Genomic DNA, 17,029 nt, shown 5'->3' on the forward strand with positions numbered 1-17,029 from the left:
TTTGGGAATCCAAACCCAGAGGGCGAAAGATTGGAGTTTTCTTTTCAACCAAAGTTCTAAAATTTCTGTAATGCTAAACCAGTTTGTCAGAAGCCAAAGTTGCGTCAACAGCAATGGATCCATCCTACTTAAAGTTGGAAGGAGAAGATCTGCTACCCAGCAATGAGAGTTACAGACAAGCTGTGGGGGCGCTTCTGCACATAACAACCACAACTCGTCCGGATATCACAGCCACAGTCGGAATTCTCTACCAACGTGTAAGCAAACCACGCCAAAGAGACTGGAATGCAATTAAGAGAATTCTTCAATATTCTTCAATATCTTAAAGAAACTCAAAGGCTAAATCTTAAGATATCTGCATCAGTAGATCTCACTCTCAGAGGTTATGTGGATGCAGATATGGGCTGGAGATTCAAGTAATCAGAAATCAACAAGTGGTTACTTGTTCAAGTTAGGAGAAAATTCAATTTCTTGGTCCAGCAGAAAACAAGTGTCAGTCACATTACCTTCTACAGAAGCAGAATATATAGAGGAACAACAAAAGAAAAAGAGTATAAGTCCTATAAAAAATAATTATTTTATTAAATAGATTTTTTTTAAATAGAATGCACAAATATAGTACCAAAGGCTGTAAAAGCCATAAGCTAGTCAAAGGAGACTAAAACACTTATATTCACCCTTTCAAGATCATATTAAAAGTCCAGATATATAGAATATAGATCCCGATTATATCAACATAAAAAGTGCATATAGTGCAAACTGCTGCCGAATGGCGTGCAAACATGATATTATATATTAGTATAGGGACTTACATTAGCAGACAGGGTGTAGTGATGGTGCTCCCGCCGCCCCAACGCACGTTTCATGTGGTCACTTCCTCAGGAGGTCACTTCCGGGAGACCGGGAACTGATATAGGAGGTGGAGGAAACTTTGATCGAAGTAGGGCCAGAATTTCTCGGCATCGGAAGCACACATGCCATGCCAGGGTGTGACTCTGCCCCAACCCCCACAATGTTCACCAAGTGTGCCATCATGGAAATGTAGCATTCCTGGCCACAAGTGCTTGTCCACGTGTCAGTCGTTAAGTGGTTAATCCCAGTAACCACGTTGGTAAGGGCACAGGTGATGTTCCTGGACATGTGCTGGTACAAGGTGGGGATGCTACATCGGGAGAAAAGGTAGCGACTGGGAACGAGTGCCAAGGAACAACTTCCGCCATGAGTCAATGGAAATCTTCAGTGTCAACAAGCTGAAATGGCAACATTTCCATGGCAAGCAGCCTGGAAATGTGTCAGTTTAGTGTTTGGGCCAAGGTCTGGGGCAGGGACAGCTGAACGCTGTGCTGGGACAAGGATTAGGAATTACCTGATGATGGTAAGTCAGAATGTGCAAGGACAGGTGCATGGCAGTAGGCATCTGTGCCAGTGTTTTGGAGAGGGAATTGGGAAGCACCTAGCACAGGGAAAGAGGCCGTGGTATCACCTAATGGCACAAATCATGTACCCAGGCATTCAGCCCACCGGGTCAGATGCTTAGATGACAGGTGCTTGATCATGCTGGTAGGTTCTTAGTGATCAGGCCCCTGCTAATCTTGGCATGGCACAGGTTGCAAATGGCCATTTTGCTTTTATCAGAACTCTCTTTAAAAAAGTCCCAGACTGGGGAACACCTAACTCTTTGATGTAGAAAGTGTTGGTGCTCAGCAGAACAGTTGCGCGCCTTTTCTCTCTGGTCACCCCACTGCCTCACCTGTCTGTTTCAGTGCTGCCGATCTCTCCCCCTCAGCGCTGCTGGCCTAGCTCTGCATGCCAGCTTCTCAGGTTGGGTCGGTGACTTCGTTATCCATCACCTAGTCTTCCACTCCAGCACCCTTGTCCTCCTGAGTTTGTGACTTAACAACAACAAGACTTAGCAGCAACTGTGTCTCATCATCTTCTTCCTTAGCCAAAATTTGCCGTTCCCCACTGTCATCTTCTTGTGGCCGTGACTGCTCTATGTTTTATTCATCACTAACCTTCTGTCCCTCTATGCAGGTTATGAGGCCACAATCAAGAAATGTTGTAAAGAGCTCCTTAGAGTGTCCTAATGTGGGTTCACAAGTCTCCTGGTACTCTACATGGTAACATAGTAACATAGTAACATAGTTATTAAGGTTGAAGGGAGACTTTAAGTCCATCTAGTTCAACCCATATCCTATCCTAACTTGCCCTAACATGTTGATCCAGAGGAAGGCAAAAAACCCCCATGTGGCAAACAGTAAGCTTCACATTGGGGAAAAAAATTCCTTCCCGACTCCACATACGGCAATCAGACTAGCTCCCTGGATCAACGCAATATTAAGGAAACTAGTGTATATACCCTGTAATATTATACTTTTCAAGAAAGGCATTCAGTCCCTTCTTAAATTTTAGTAGGGAATCACTCATTACAACATCACATGGCAGAGAGTTCCATAGTCTCACTGCTCTTACAGTAAAGAATCCGCGTCTGTGAGTATGCTTAAACTTTCCTCCAGACGTAGAGGATGCCCCCTTGTCCCCGTCACAGGTCTAAGAGTAAAAAGATCATTAGAAAGGTCTTGTTATTGTCCCCGCATATATTTATACATTGTAATAAGATCACCCCTAAGCCTTCGATTCTCCAAACTAAATAACCCCAAGTGTAATAACCTGTCTTGGTATTGCAGACCCCCTAGTTCCCTAATAACCTTGGTCGCTCTTCTCTGCACCCGCTCCAGGTCAGCTATGTCTTTCTTATACACCGGAGACCAGAACTGTACACAGTATTCTAAGTGTGGTCGCACTAGTGACTTATATAGAGGTAAAATTATGTTCTCCTCGTGAGTAGAGTTGAGCGACTTTTGGTTTTTTAGGGTCGCGTTTCGTTTCGTGAAACCCGACTTTTCCAAAAGTCGGGTCGAGCAAGATCGTCCGATTATAGGGAAAAGTCGGGGTCGTCCCGAAACACGAAACCCAATGTAAGTCAATGGGGAATAAAAGTCGGCAGTAAGAGGAGGACAGGAAACACACCTACAGTGCCCATTTGAATGCCAAAAGCATCAATTCTTCTTACTTAAGCTTGTCAACCTTAATTAACTTCATAATACAAGTTACGCACTGAAAAATGGGGGTTATTTGGCTAAAGTTGTGGGGGGGGAGGGCTGGCTGCAGGTTTTCATGTGCCCTGGGCGAAAGAGCGCCCCTTTAACACATACCACAACTCATCATGCTCCGATACGGCAGAGAAATAGCGGTATAGTACAATGAAAAATACCTCACTTTTTACATCTCATGACGAGGCCCATCTATTTCTCCATACAAAATCATTGGTCCCATATAATGTTTGAAACAGTATATGATGAGCTCCACATAATGCTACAGTATATGTTGGTCCCCATGGATGAAGCTCCACTGTCTTATGGGCCCAAATAATGTTCCAAACATAATGGGCCCCATTTCTAATGCTCTAGTGTATAATGGGCCCTGTAAATGCTGCTCCAGTGTCTGATGTCCACCTTTGGAATGTTCCAGTGTATGGTGGGCCCCATCTATCATTCTCCAGAGTATAGTGCTCCCCAAAAATTGCTGTCCCAACATTGAAAACAATCAAATAAGTCTCCTCGCTAGGGAATCCCTGTACTTGTCTGGACTCCTCGTCGTCCCCATCTTCCATCTCACTGCACAGTATTTCAACTTTGCAAGTGCTGTGATCCTGAGCAAGCAGGGGGGGCCCACTCGTTGGCGACGGCACTGGCACAGGGCCCCTGATAGTACGGTGGTGTGTCTGATGGCGGGTGGGCCGAACCTGCACTTTCATCTGCAGCTTCCTCTTTGTCACCGTGTAAGATGGAACTGTATATGGGAAGGGTAACCTGAGTTTCATCAGGGTCAGATTCAGGTCGTGTAGCGTGCGAGGGGAATGTAGTGGTCTGGGTCAATGTACCAGCAGATTCATCGAGCAGTGGCTGGGCATCAGTGCACTTGTGTCGCCCCCAGGAGTACGGTCGCCACAGTGGCATTACCTTCTTCCTAGGGAGTGTGATGTCATGCTTGGGAGCAACGAACGATCTCTCTAGCAGGCTAACTGATTGGGCGGCGTTATTCCCACGAGTCATGACCCTCCAAACAGCGTTCATGAAGGCAAAGTGTTTGTTTTACGTGGGCAGTATGGTTGCAAAGCTGAACCTTAAAGGAATGTCCAGAAGGGCACCACCAGGAGTGGAGCCTACGGTTAAATTCGACTCCACCTGGGAAACCTCAACCATGCCAGCTACAGAACAGATGCACACATTGCAAGCTTAATTCCGTTAACGAACGAGACTCCGTCATGCCCCGCGGTCCGAGTCCGGCTTACTAGAGGGACACGTGAGGCTCTGGCACATGAGATTGGCCAATAACTGGTGTGTCATGCCCTTACATGTCCGTGGCTGCATGTGCGCTACACTGAAAAGGCCAGCGTTTGTCGCTTACAGGTGCAGATAACCCGCTGAACAACGTTACTGATGGGGATCACTGATTACAATTATTACCCGCGAACAATGATTTCCCAGTAAGTGCAGGTCAACCGCAGTTCCGGAATTAGGCCTAACCGTCATTCCTGAAAAAATGAAAAACTTACGTGTGCAAACCACAGGTGCTGTAGCTTGCTTAACAGCTCGCCAGCCGTTCTCACGCCCAGTATGGATTACACGTGATTGCACAAAGGTGAGAAAGGGTACCGTATCCCCAGATAACATGTATGGATAGCGTACACATTCAAAATATATGTCTATACATCAGGAGGCAGGCTCAGACGGTGTTAGGCCCAGTATGGATTGCACGTGATTGCACAAAGGTTAGAAAGGGTACCGTATCCCCGGATAACATGTATGGATAGCGTACACATTCAAAATATATGTCTATACATCAGGAGGCAGGCTCAGACGTTGTAAGGCCCAGTATGGCTTGCAAGTGATTGCACAAAGGTTAGAAAGGGTACCGTATCCCCAGATAACATGTATGGATAGCGTACACATTCAAAATATATGTCTATACATCAGGAGGCAGGCTCAGACGGTGTTAGGCCCAGTATGGATTGCACGTGATTGCACAAAGGTTAGAAAGGGTACCGTTTCCCCGGATAACATGTATGGATAGCGTACACATTCAAAATATATGTCTATACATCAGGAGGCAGGCTCAGACGGTGTTAGGCCCAGTATGGATTGCACGTGATTGCACAAAGGTTAGAAAGGGTACCGTATCCCCAGATAACATGTATGGATAGCGTACACATTCATAATATATGTCTATACATCAGGAGGCAGGATTAGACGGTGTCAGGCACAGTATGGATTTGACGGCCCAGACTACACAGCGGAGGAGCAGGGAGAGGTAAAGATTGCAAATGCTGGGGCCCTGCCCAAGCAAGGGGGGCCCACTCGTGGGTGTCGGTACTGGCACTGGGCCCCTCATAGTACGGCGGTGTGTCTGACGGCGGGTGTGCACCACCACCGTCAGAGACACTTGATTGCACTATGAAGGACCCTGTGCCAGTGCCCGCGCCCAAGAGTCGGCCTACCCACCTGTCCAGGGCAACGGCACTCGCACGGTGTCGTGCGCTAGGTGGTGACCCCGGCCATGGGGGGGGAGGCAGCACAGTTAGGGAGTTTTAGAAAGTGGCATATGTTGATGTTGGACATTCAGCTGATGCAAAAGGTGAAATAGGTCAAGTCCCAGGAAGAGGTGGACGAAAGCAAGCCATTTTTCTGTCACCCTATGTGTCATCAGGGGAAGGTGGGACAAAATCCTTGGAAACCCATGCGTGGTTCATTTTAATGAAGGTTAGATCATCCACATTTTGGTCCTTTTTTCTGTCAGGATTGATCCAGCTGCACTGAAGACTCTTTCCGATAGCACACTTGCAGCTGGGCAAGCGAGCTCCTGTAAGGCATATTGTGCCAATTCAGGCCAGGTATCCAGTTTAGCGGCCCAATAGTCAAAGGGGAATGACCTGTGTGGGAGAACATCGATATGGGAGGAAAAGTAGTTTGTAACCATAGTTGACAACTGCTGTCTCCTGTCACTTTCCATCGATGCAGTATTACCAGTTGTGTGAGCGGTACTTGAAAAATCAGTCCACAACATTGTCATGAAACCCCTGTATCCAACGCCACTACTGCTGTGTGCACCACGAACACCTCTGCCAAGCTGCCCCCGGCCCGTACGGCTCGTGTGAGAACCATCACCGCTGCTGTGTGCTGGGAATGCCTCAAGCAACCGATTTACCAGAGTTGCTTGTTTATTAGCCAATATTAGGTCAAGGTTCTCCTGTGGCATGATGTTTTGTAATTTGCCTTTATAGCGTGGATCCAGGATGCTGGCCAACCAGTAGTCGTCATCGTTCATCATTTTGGCAATGCGGGGGTCCCTTTTTAGGATCCGCAAGGCATAATCTGACATGTGGGCCAATGTTCCCGGTGTCAATGATGCACTGCGAGTGCTGGTTGGAGGAGCACTTTCTGGCAAATCCACATCCCTTCAGTCACGCACAAACCCTGTACCAGACCTTGCCACGCCAACATTTTCACTTGCCCCACGAGATGCATCCTCCTCCCCTAAGTAATCATCCCCATCATCCTCCTCCTCCTCCTCTTCTTCCTCCACCTCGTCCAGGAGAGGTCCCTGAGCAGACAATGGCTGAATGTCATCAAGGATTCCCTCCTCCTCTTCCTCCTCATCAACATTGGCTGCTGACGCCTGCTCCTTAAGGTGCGTCAAAGTTTGCATGAGCAGACGCATAAGTGGGATGCTCATGCTTAGGATGGCGTCGTCTGCGCTTACCAGCCGTGTGCATTCCTCAAAACACTGAAGGACTTTACAGAGGTCTTTCAGCTTCGACCACTGCACACCTGTCAACTCCATGTCTTCTCTCAAAGTGCCTGGCCGTGTATCCTCCCACAAATGCATTATGGCCTGCCTCTGCTCGCACAGCCGCTCCACCATGTGCAGGGTGGAGTTCCACCTTGTTGCAATGTCGATAATGAGGCGGTGGTTGGGAAGGTGGAGCAATCGCTGCAGCTTCTGCATACGAACGGAGTGTACAGGCGACCGGCGGATGTGCGCGCACAGTCTTCGCACCTTCTGGAGCAGGGCTGTTAACTCCGGATAATTTTTGAGGAAGCACTGCACCACCAGGTTCAAGGTGTGAGCCAAGCAAGGTATATGGCTGAGTTTTGAAAGGGCTATGGCTGCCACAAAATTACGGCCGTTATCACTAACTACCTTGCCTGCCTCAAGATGTACACTGCCCAGCCATGACTCAGTTTGTCGCTTCAAGTACTCGGCCAGCACCTCGGCGGTGTGTCTGTTGCCCAAACACATCATCTGCAACACAGCCTGCTGACGCTTTCCACTAGCTGCCCGATAGGGGGACACATCGTGTGCAACAGTGACAGCTGCAGATGGAGTGCTCGTACGACTGCGCTCTGTGGACGAGCTTTCGCTTCTGGAGGAGGAGGAGGAGGGTCGAATGCCTACAGCCAACTGTTTCCTATACCGTGGGCTAGGCAGCACTGTCCCACCACCGCTGTCCCCTGTGGACCCTGCATCCACCACATTAACCCAGTGCGCAGTGATGGACACGTAACAGCCCTGGCCATGCCTACTGGACCATGCATCAGTTGTGAGGTGCACCTTTCCGCTCACTGACTGCTTGAGTGCATGGACAATGCTGTCTTTCACATGATGGTGGAGGGCTGGGATGGCTTTGCGAGAGAAGAAGTGGCGACTGGGTAGGTCATAGCGTGGTACTGCATAGGCCATGAGTTCGCGGAAAGCTGTGCTTTCCACCAACCGAAAGGGCATCATCTCAAACGAGATTAGTTTGGCAATGTGGGCGTTCAAACCCAGTGTACGCGGATGAGAGACTGAGTACTTTCTTGACCTACTCATAGTGTCTGGGAGGGTGAGCTGGACTTGAGAGCTGCATATGGTGGAAGTAGCGGTGGACAGGGCGGACTGAGAGAGGGTTGATGATGGTGTTCTTTCTGATGGCCTAGAATCAGTCTTTCGTTGATATAACAGTGGGATTCCCTGACTGCTGTGGCCTTGCAACGACACCTCAACATTTGCTGCTGTGCTAACCGGTGGGCTTACAGTGGGGGAAACAATGTTGCGTTGCTGACTACCTTCGTTGTGATCAGTTGCACATGTGGCACTTGAGGTTTGGTGTTGCGTCCACGCTTGCAAGTGCATGCTGGTTAAATGTCTAAGCATGCAACTGGTATTCAAATTTTTCAGATTTTTCCCTTGGCTAAAGGTCTTTGCGCACTTCTTACAGATAACCTTGGCCTGATCATGAGGATTTTGGTCAAAAAAGTGCCACACTGCACTCTTCCTACTTTGGCAGACATTTTGCGGCCTAGCACGCTGTGATCTTTTGACCCTCTGGACAAGCTGTCCAGCAACTCTTTTGATGTTTGGAACCTGTCTTTGGAGTGCTCCGGGCCTGCCAGATAACAGCTGTTGCGATGTCGATGTCTGCTGTGGATGCTCCTCATCTGAGCTATTGGAAGCAGCACCCTCTTCCCCCAATGGATGCCAATCTGGGTCAACAACTGGGTCATCCATCACCTCCTCTTCTATGTCATGTGCACCTTCCTCTGTGTCACCGTGTATGGTGGTATAGTGTGCGGGAAGGGGCACCTGAGTCTCATCAGGGTCAGAATCTGGCTCTGTACACTGCGAGGACAATGTAGTGCTCTGAGTGAATGTACCAGCAGAATCATCCATCAGCGGCTGTGCATCAGTGCACTCCATGTCAGATTCATCTTGGCCTGGGTAATTCACCATTTGACTTGATAATCCAGGCATGGTATGTGAAAACAGCTCCATGGAGTAATCAGTAGTATGGCCTGCGTCATCCTTCAATCTTGGTTGGGGTGAAGGACACAAGGAAAGGTGTGGTTCATGAACATGAGCCTCCAATGACGACTCGGTGCTTTTACTTTTTACAACTGAAGAAGAGGAGGCGATAGAGCTGGAGGCTGAGTCAGCAATGTAAGACAAAACTTTTTCCTGATGCTCTGGCTTTAAAAGCGGTTTGCCAACTCCTAGAAAACTAAGCGTTCGAGGCCTTATGTAGCCAGACGATGACGCAGGCTCAACACCTCCTGCATTCGGTCCTATTTTGCTCTTGCCACTACCATCAGATCCACCACCAACACCATCATTACCAGCTGCCAACCCCCGCCCAATTCCACGGCCTCTTCCACCAGCCTTCCTCATTTTTGGTAGAAATGTAGACAAAATCCAACAAACTATATAGTAATGTAAAACAAGGTACAAGGTGTCTATAGGACAGGGGAGATTTTGAATTTCTGCAGACACTTGTGGACACTGGACACTTTTGGATTGTGTGAGGCCCACTGATATCTGAGCGCTATGTCACAGGCTCGATGGCACAGCTGTGACAAAAGTGACGAGAGGATAAGGGAGATTTTGAATTTCTGCAGACACTTGTGGACACTGGACACTTTTGGATTGTGTGAGGGCCACTGATATCTGAGCGCTATGTCACAGGCTCGATGGCACAGCTGTGACAAAAGTGACGAGAGGATAAGGGAGATTTTGAATTTCTGCAGACACTTGTGGACACTGGACACTTTTGGATTGTGTGAGGCCCACTGATATCTGAGCGCTATGTCACAGGCTCGATGGCACAGCTGTGACAAAAATGACGAGAGGATAAGGGAGATTTTGAATTTCTGCACACACTTGTGGACACTGGACACTTTTGGATTGTGTGAGGCCCAATGAATATCTGAGCGCTATGTGACAGGCTCGATGGCACAGCTGTGACCAAAGTGACTAGAGGATAAGGGAGATTTTGAATTTCTGCAGACACTTGTGGACACTGGACACTTTTGGATTGTGTGAGACCCAATGAATATCTGAGCGCTATGTGACAGGCTCGATGGCACAGCTGTGACCAAAGTGACTAGAGGATAAGGGAGATTTTGAATTTCTGCACACACTTGTGGACACTGGACACTTTTGGATTGTGTGAGACCCAATGAATATCTGAGCGCTATGTGACAGGCTCGATGGCACAGCTGTGACCAAAGTGACTAGAGGATAAGGGAGATTTTGAATTTCTGCACACACTTGTGGACACTGGACACTTTTGGATTGTGTGAGGCCCAATGAATATCTGAGCGCTATGTGACAGGCTCAATGGCACAGCTGTGACCAAAGTGACTAGAGGATAAGGGAGATTTTGAATTTCTGCAGACACTTGTGGACACTGGACACTTTTGGATTGTGTGAGGCCCAATGAATATCTGAGCGCTATGTGACAGGCTCGATGGCACAGCTGTGACCAAAGTGACTAGAGGATAAGGGAGATTTTGAATTTCTGCAGACACTTGTGGACACTGGACACTTTTGGATTGTGTGAGGGCCACTGATATCTGAGCGCTATGTCACAGGCTCGATGGCACAGCTGTGACAAAAGTGACGAGAGGATAAGGGAGATTTTGAATTTCTGCAGACACTTGTGGACACTGGACACTTTTGGATTGTGTGAGGCCCACTGATATCTGAGCGCTATGTCACAGGCTCGATGGCACAGCTGTGACAAAAGTGACTAGAGGATAAGGGAGATTGGATTGCTTTTAAAAAAGCAGTTTGCAGAGCAGTGGGTAAACAGCAATGCCAGCCTGTCAGGAAGCCTTAAAAGGCAGCCCAACAACCAACACCACTGATACACCACAATATAGCCTCCCCTTGCACTGCACACACAGTGACTGGTGTGTTGTGCAGGCCAAATCGCTAGCAGCAGAAGCAGTTTTTTTTTCTTCTCAGCAGGACAAAAAAAAAAAATTGGGATTGCTTTTAAAAAAGCAGTTTGCGGAGCAGTGGGTAAACAGCAATGCAGGAATGTCAGGAAGCCTTAGAAGGCAGCCCAACAACCAACACCACTGATACACCACTATATAGCCTCCCCTTGCACTGCACACACAGTGACTGGTGTGTTGTACAGGCCAAATCGCTAGCAGCAGAAGCAGTTTTTTTTTCTTCTCAGCAGGACAAAAAAAAAAAATTGGGATTGCTTTTAAAAAAGCAGTTTGCGGAGCAGTGGGTAAACAGCAATGCAGGAATGTCAGGAAGCCTTAGAAGGCAGCCCAACAACCAACACCACTGATACACCACTATATAGCCTCCCCTTGCACTGCACACACAGTGACTGGTGTGTTGTGCAGGCCAAATCGCTAGCAGCAGAAGCAGTTTTTTTGTCTTCTTCCCTGCCTAACGCTCTCCCTACAGAATCAGCAGCAACCTCTCCCTATACTGAGATCGGCAGAAGTAAGATGGCGGTCGGCGTGCACGCCCTTTTATACCCCCTGTGACGCCCACCAAAGCAAGCCAATCACTTGCATGCCCTTCTGAAAGATGGTGGTGACCCCTGCCTATGTCATCACGTTGCCCACAGTGTCCGTGGATCCTGATTGGCTGAAAAAGAGCGCAAAACAAACTTTTGAAACGCGACTTTGGCGCGTAAGTCGCCGACCTCGTGGCCGACCTCATCCTAGGGTCGGGTTTCGTTTCATGAAACCCGACTTTGCCAAAAGTCGGCGACTTTTGAAATTTTTCGACCCGTTTCGCTCAACTCTACTCGTGAGCACGCTAACCTACATGAGTTGATAATTTTACATAGTTATCTAATCTATTCTAGAGCTTTTGTTAAAGTAGTTTTTGAAACGTCAGAATATAATGCTCGGCATTTGCTTACAACTTGCAGGACATATTGCTTTTGTTCTTCATCTTTTGTCAGAAGGTCGTTAAAGTCGGTTACTTCCTACCTCTTTTAATTTTTCTTTCCTAACTTTTGGATTTACAACCCTAGCGTGCTCTGATGGTTCATCTGTGCTACTGAGCAATTTATTAGCCATTAACAACTTTTCATTGTCTGTAATGGTGGGATCAAAAAACGATAATCCCACCAACTCTGCATTCAAATACCACAAATGGTTCGAAAATTTGGTCAGGGCTATTTCTGCAATGTTGTTGTCACATTCTTTATAGTCTAACAGACTATGCAAAATACCTAAATCTTAAAATACCTCAATTTGGATTTTTTCAAACTTTGAGCGACGAGCGGGACGGGTTAACGTCGTTTGATCGAGCTCAAATTTTGGCTATCTCAATATCTGGAAAGGGGAATCGTTTTGTGGGGTACAGACGGACAAAATTCAGACATCGATTTTTTGCGGTCACCCTAGTGCACATAGCCTTACTCTCTTCTGTGGTGGGCACTGCATTCAGTGATCTTCTGCTCAGGCCCTTTCGACTTCCACTCCAGTGACCTCTGGCGTGCATGCAAGTAAGGTGTCCTCGCCACTTCCTCTTTGCAGTCATCACTATGTATACATGATTCATAGCGATGACTATGATTGGGGAGAGTAATTTATCGATGCGCATGCTTGAGGTCATAGTGACTCGCTGATGCCTGTGCAGAAGATTCCTGAATGCAGTGCCCATAGAAGGGAGGAAGAGATACTTATTGTGGATAGATTGCAGGGCGCAGGCGTAGGATTCCGGGGTCATAACTGACGTGCATAGGAGGGGGCTAGTATTAAAATGAAGACAGAAGGCAGGGGTTTCCTCCAGGGGACGTTTTTGAGAGTGTTAAATAGCACAAAAAAGTAACACAAATCATGTAACACTCTTTGGATCAAAATATATTCAATTTTTTTAAACCCCCCCCAAAAAAACTGCAGCAATAAATTTGAGAACGTTCCGCACAGCCCTAATCCCTGTTTACAGACTGGAATCTTTCACTCTCCATGCTCCTGCCACCCCTTCCCTAGGCTATATGAAAATTGTATGTGCTACAAACAGCAAAACAAACGGTTAGCCCTTAGAAGAACTGTTTATATGATGGCTCAGCTTCAGCACCAGTATCAACACTTCAGTCCTCTGATTTGTTATATTGTGCACACACAGGCCTAGACAAACACTCTCTCCCTCCAATACGAAGAGTCACAGAGCTGTTCACTGGCGTCAGTGTGATGTCACATGGCCAGCCAATCACAGTAATGTCACTACCAAGATGGCTTCAGCATTACAGTGGCACGCATACAATCCCCACATTCTTGTTGGCTGTTGAACAGGCGTCAAAAATGGGGGGGTGGGAATTTGAGTTTTACATAGAGCATCGTCCATTAGTCGCCGAGTAAAGGTTACATCCGAGCACCGTGATACTCGAGTGATGACTGAATATCACCGAGCACGCTCGCTCATCCCTATTCAACATTGATTTTTAAGTGCCATGTATAGTGTATGCAATCGATTATTACTTTGTATTACATTAATTGAATTATTACATGGTTTCAAATATTTTGCAATAATACTATTATTGCAAAGGGGTAATAATAAGTAAAAAAAATAAATCCGACCGTAAAATAATCCCTTTAAATACGAAGGAAGTTGAGTTTTAAAAAAGTGTAGCTAACTGGAGAATTTAGACTCTTGTGTGGAATGGATGACGCAGTAAATTGCAGAATGCCAGTCTAAATGCTTCCTTTCTTCATTTCTGACAACTTGTTTAAACAATTTGGGTCTGCAAACTGAACTCTTGTTTTCAACCTTCTGTATATAAAGAAATTAACAAAGCTACACCATTATATGACTTAACTGTAAAAATATTTCTGTATACAACTACAGCTTTATCCCCTAAATGGACATCACAGGAAAGTAAATATATATAAGCAAAATGCAATAAAGTAGAGAGTGAAGCGCCAAGATGTAAAGGACTTCCTCACTTATCACTTATTACTAAAGGTAGTGAATTTGTTCAAATGTGGACAAACAAAGCAGCTCTTTTAGGCTTAATCCTAGCTCAAGGGGTACTGATTCACAGTGGTATTATTATGACTGTTGTGAGGCAGTGACCGGTGTCACATGTAAGGGTCGCTGTGTGTTTGCCCCTGGAAGTGCACGGAGGTGTATTGATGCCATGGGAATGCATTACAGTCACAGGCATAGCTGTGATTGCAATGCAATATAAAAGAAAGTATAGGTCTTGGACATGCTAGTTGTCAAAGGCAGATTTAGGGGATACCTGCTCTGACCTTTTGTGTGTTGAAACAGACTACAGATGATAGTAATGCAGTCTGTTTCATTCCTGGTCTGGGCTTTCCATGTGGCCCATGGCCACAGATTCTAGTTAAAAGCCCTGCAGTAAAGATTTTGGGGGTGTCAGTGTCAGGGTCAATGTCAGTTCTGTGTTTGCGAGAGTGCAGAGCAGAAGGCTTTGCAGAGCTCTGCCTGTGTGAGGGAACGAAGGCTAGCGAAGCCAAACAGCCAAGGGAGCTCAAAGGTCAGGCAACCAAAGAGAACACAGCAGTGCAGTCTCCCACGGCAACCGGTCTCAGAGGTGGACTGACTTGTGCCCGGCTGTGTACCGGAATTAGACTGTCCTGTGCCCGGAAGTGGACTGGCATGTTTAGTGACTGTAATCGGGAAGATATATGCCTGGCTGCAAACCAGAGGTGGACTCTCTTGTGCCTGGCTGCGATCTGGAGGTGGACTGTCCTGTTTCCCGGCTGCGATTGGGAGGATATCGTGTGCTGTGTTTTCCTGTAAGAAAGCATTAGGCTGTGTGCCCACGATGCATTTTGTTAAGCGTTTCCGCAGCGTATGAGCCGGATCAGACGCTGCAGAAATGCTTAAAAGATGCATCAAATTAATTAGCATGCGTTTTTGGCTTTTTGTGCCAATGCATGCGTTTTTAACCGCTCAGGAATCGCTTAGCGGCTAAAAACGCAGCATGCTCATTAATTCCCGCATTGCTCAGCGTTTTTAGCCATCCCCAATGTTCCCAGAAATCGCGTGTCAAAAAAAGCGTCAAAAAACGCGCAAGAAACGCGCGGAAAAAGACGCGCATTTTCTGGGAAAGGGGATCCTTTTCCTGAGCGTTTAAAAACGCTAGCATGGGCACATAGCCTTAAGGCTATGTGCCCACATTGCGTGTTAAAACGCACACCGAAAACCGGACTCCTTCCCAGAAATCGCGCAGTTTTTCCGCTCGATTTTACTGCGATTCTGTTCGCGATTTTGCCGCGATTTTCTCAAGCATTTCCAAAAGATTTGAAGCATCGCTTGGAAAGTGATTGACAGGTTGGTCACACTCATCAAACATAGTGTTTGACAAGTGTGAGCAGGTTTTTACTATTGAGGCCGCCTATGCGGCTTCCATAGTAAAAGATAGAATGTTAAAAATGATAAAAAAATAAAAAATCGGGGTATATTTACCTTCCGACGTCCCGCGCTGCCATCCCGGGCCTCAGCGTTCCCAGTAATGCCTTGCAAGACCTGTGATGACGTTGGTCTCGCGTTACTATAGCGATCTCGCGAGACCGCGAGAGTCACGCGAGACTACGTCATCACAGGATCTTGCCGCAAGGCATTACTGGGAACGCTTAGGCCGGGAATGCAGCGCGGGACGTCGGAAGGTAAATATACCCCGATTTTTTATTTTTTATTCTGTTTTTTACAGGGGTATGGTACCCAGGGCCTGGAGGACAGTCTCCTCTCCTCCACACCGTGGGAACCAACCGCACATGAGACGCTTAACTTCCCGCATGATGGGCATAGCCACATGTGGGAAGTAAGCGATTCTCATGCATTCCTATGGGTGCGGAATCGTGGCAATTCTTTGCAATTCCGCACAAAAGAATGACCATGCTGCGATTTTTTCCGCGATGCGATTCCGCCGCGGAAAAAAGCGCAGCATTAGCACAACATGTGCGGAATGCCATAGGAATGCATGGGGGCGTTCTGTACACGATTTTTAAACGTTTTCGCAGCGTTTTCGCGCTGAAAATCGCGGCAAAAACGCTTAAAAATCGCTACGTGGGCACACAGCCTAAAGAGACTTTTGTTTGGAACTTTGCTGGGTCGCTGCCTCATCAGTGCTCAGTGTGCTACCGCTGCACTACACTGTATAAGCACATTCACACGGGTTACGTACAAACCAGCAGAGAAAAATATCTGAACCCAACAGGTCTCTCTTTAGACTAAAGGGCCTGTCACACTAAGCGATATCGCTAGCAATATCGCTATAACGTTACAGGTTTTTGTGACGTTATAGTGATATTGCCAGCAATATCGCTATGTCTGATAGTTACCTCCGACCGTTCCCCCGCTGGTTATCGCCGATCGCTCGAGAACGTCCTGGACCGTTTCTCATCGTCTGCTTCCTGCTGGGCTTCCTGTGGCGCCGACGAGCGACGCGTGGATGCGGGCGGGAGGACGTCTGGATCACCTCATCTGACAGGTAAGTAGCGACCCCCGATCCCTGCAATGTTGCTGTTGAGATCTGCCTGTGTAGCAGCTCACTAGCGACCACTTAGCGATGCACCAGCGTTCCTGACCTCGTCATATCGCTGGTCGGGATCGCTGCTGCATCGCTAAGTGTGACAGTACTTTAAGAAAGGCCATAATCTGACCCTGAACTGTCCCTGCCTGACCTTGAATAGTTGCATCCTAAGTATAATAATGGTGCCCCCATTCAATGTAGAGTTACCCTGAATGTCCATAACTGCACCCTCTCTTTAAACAATGTGTAACACTAAAACAATAATAACTATAAATTGAAATATACTAAAATCTGAGGAAGAGGCACAGGCTTATCAACATGTTCACACAGACACACAGGAAAGATGGAAGAAAATAAAAAGAACCACACAACAAACACGGAATACATGGAAAACCACCCAGACCACAAACATAAAGGAAAGGAAAAAGTCTTGGGGAGGAAGACACAAAACTGTAGGAAAAGTGTAGGAGATGGACATATTGCCCTGTTCCCCCTTGAAGACATCAGTGCTGTGTATAAAGTGTAGTGTGGATTGTGATTGTGGTTTGTCGTAGTGTTTTGCACTGTGCTTTTAGGAAGATGATTTCTGCTCAGCAACAGACAGTGAGTAGGATAAGACATAGTTAAGTGTTGGGCCTAAAGGGCATGTCACACTAAGAGATATCG

This window comes from Dendrobates tinctorius, unplaced genomic scaffold (genome assembly GCF_039654945.1).
Source record: "Dendrobates tinctorius isolate UK_male_01 unplaced genomic scaffold, ASM3965494v1 ptg000043l, whole genome shotgun sequence".
NCBI classification, from domain to species: Eukaryota; Metazoa; Chordata; class Amphibia; order Anura; family Dendrobatidae; genus Dendrobates; species Dendrobates tinctorius.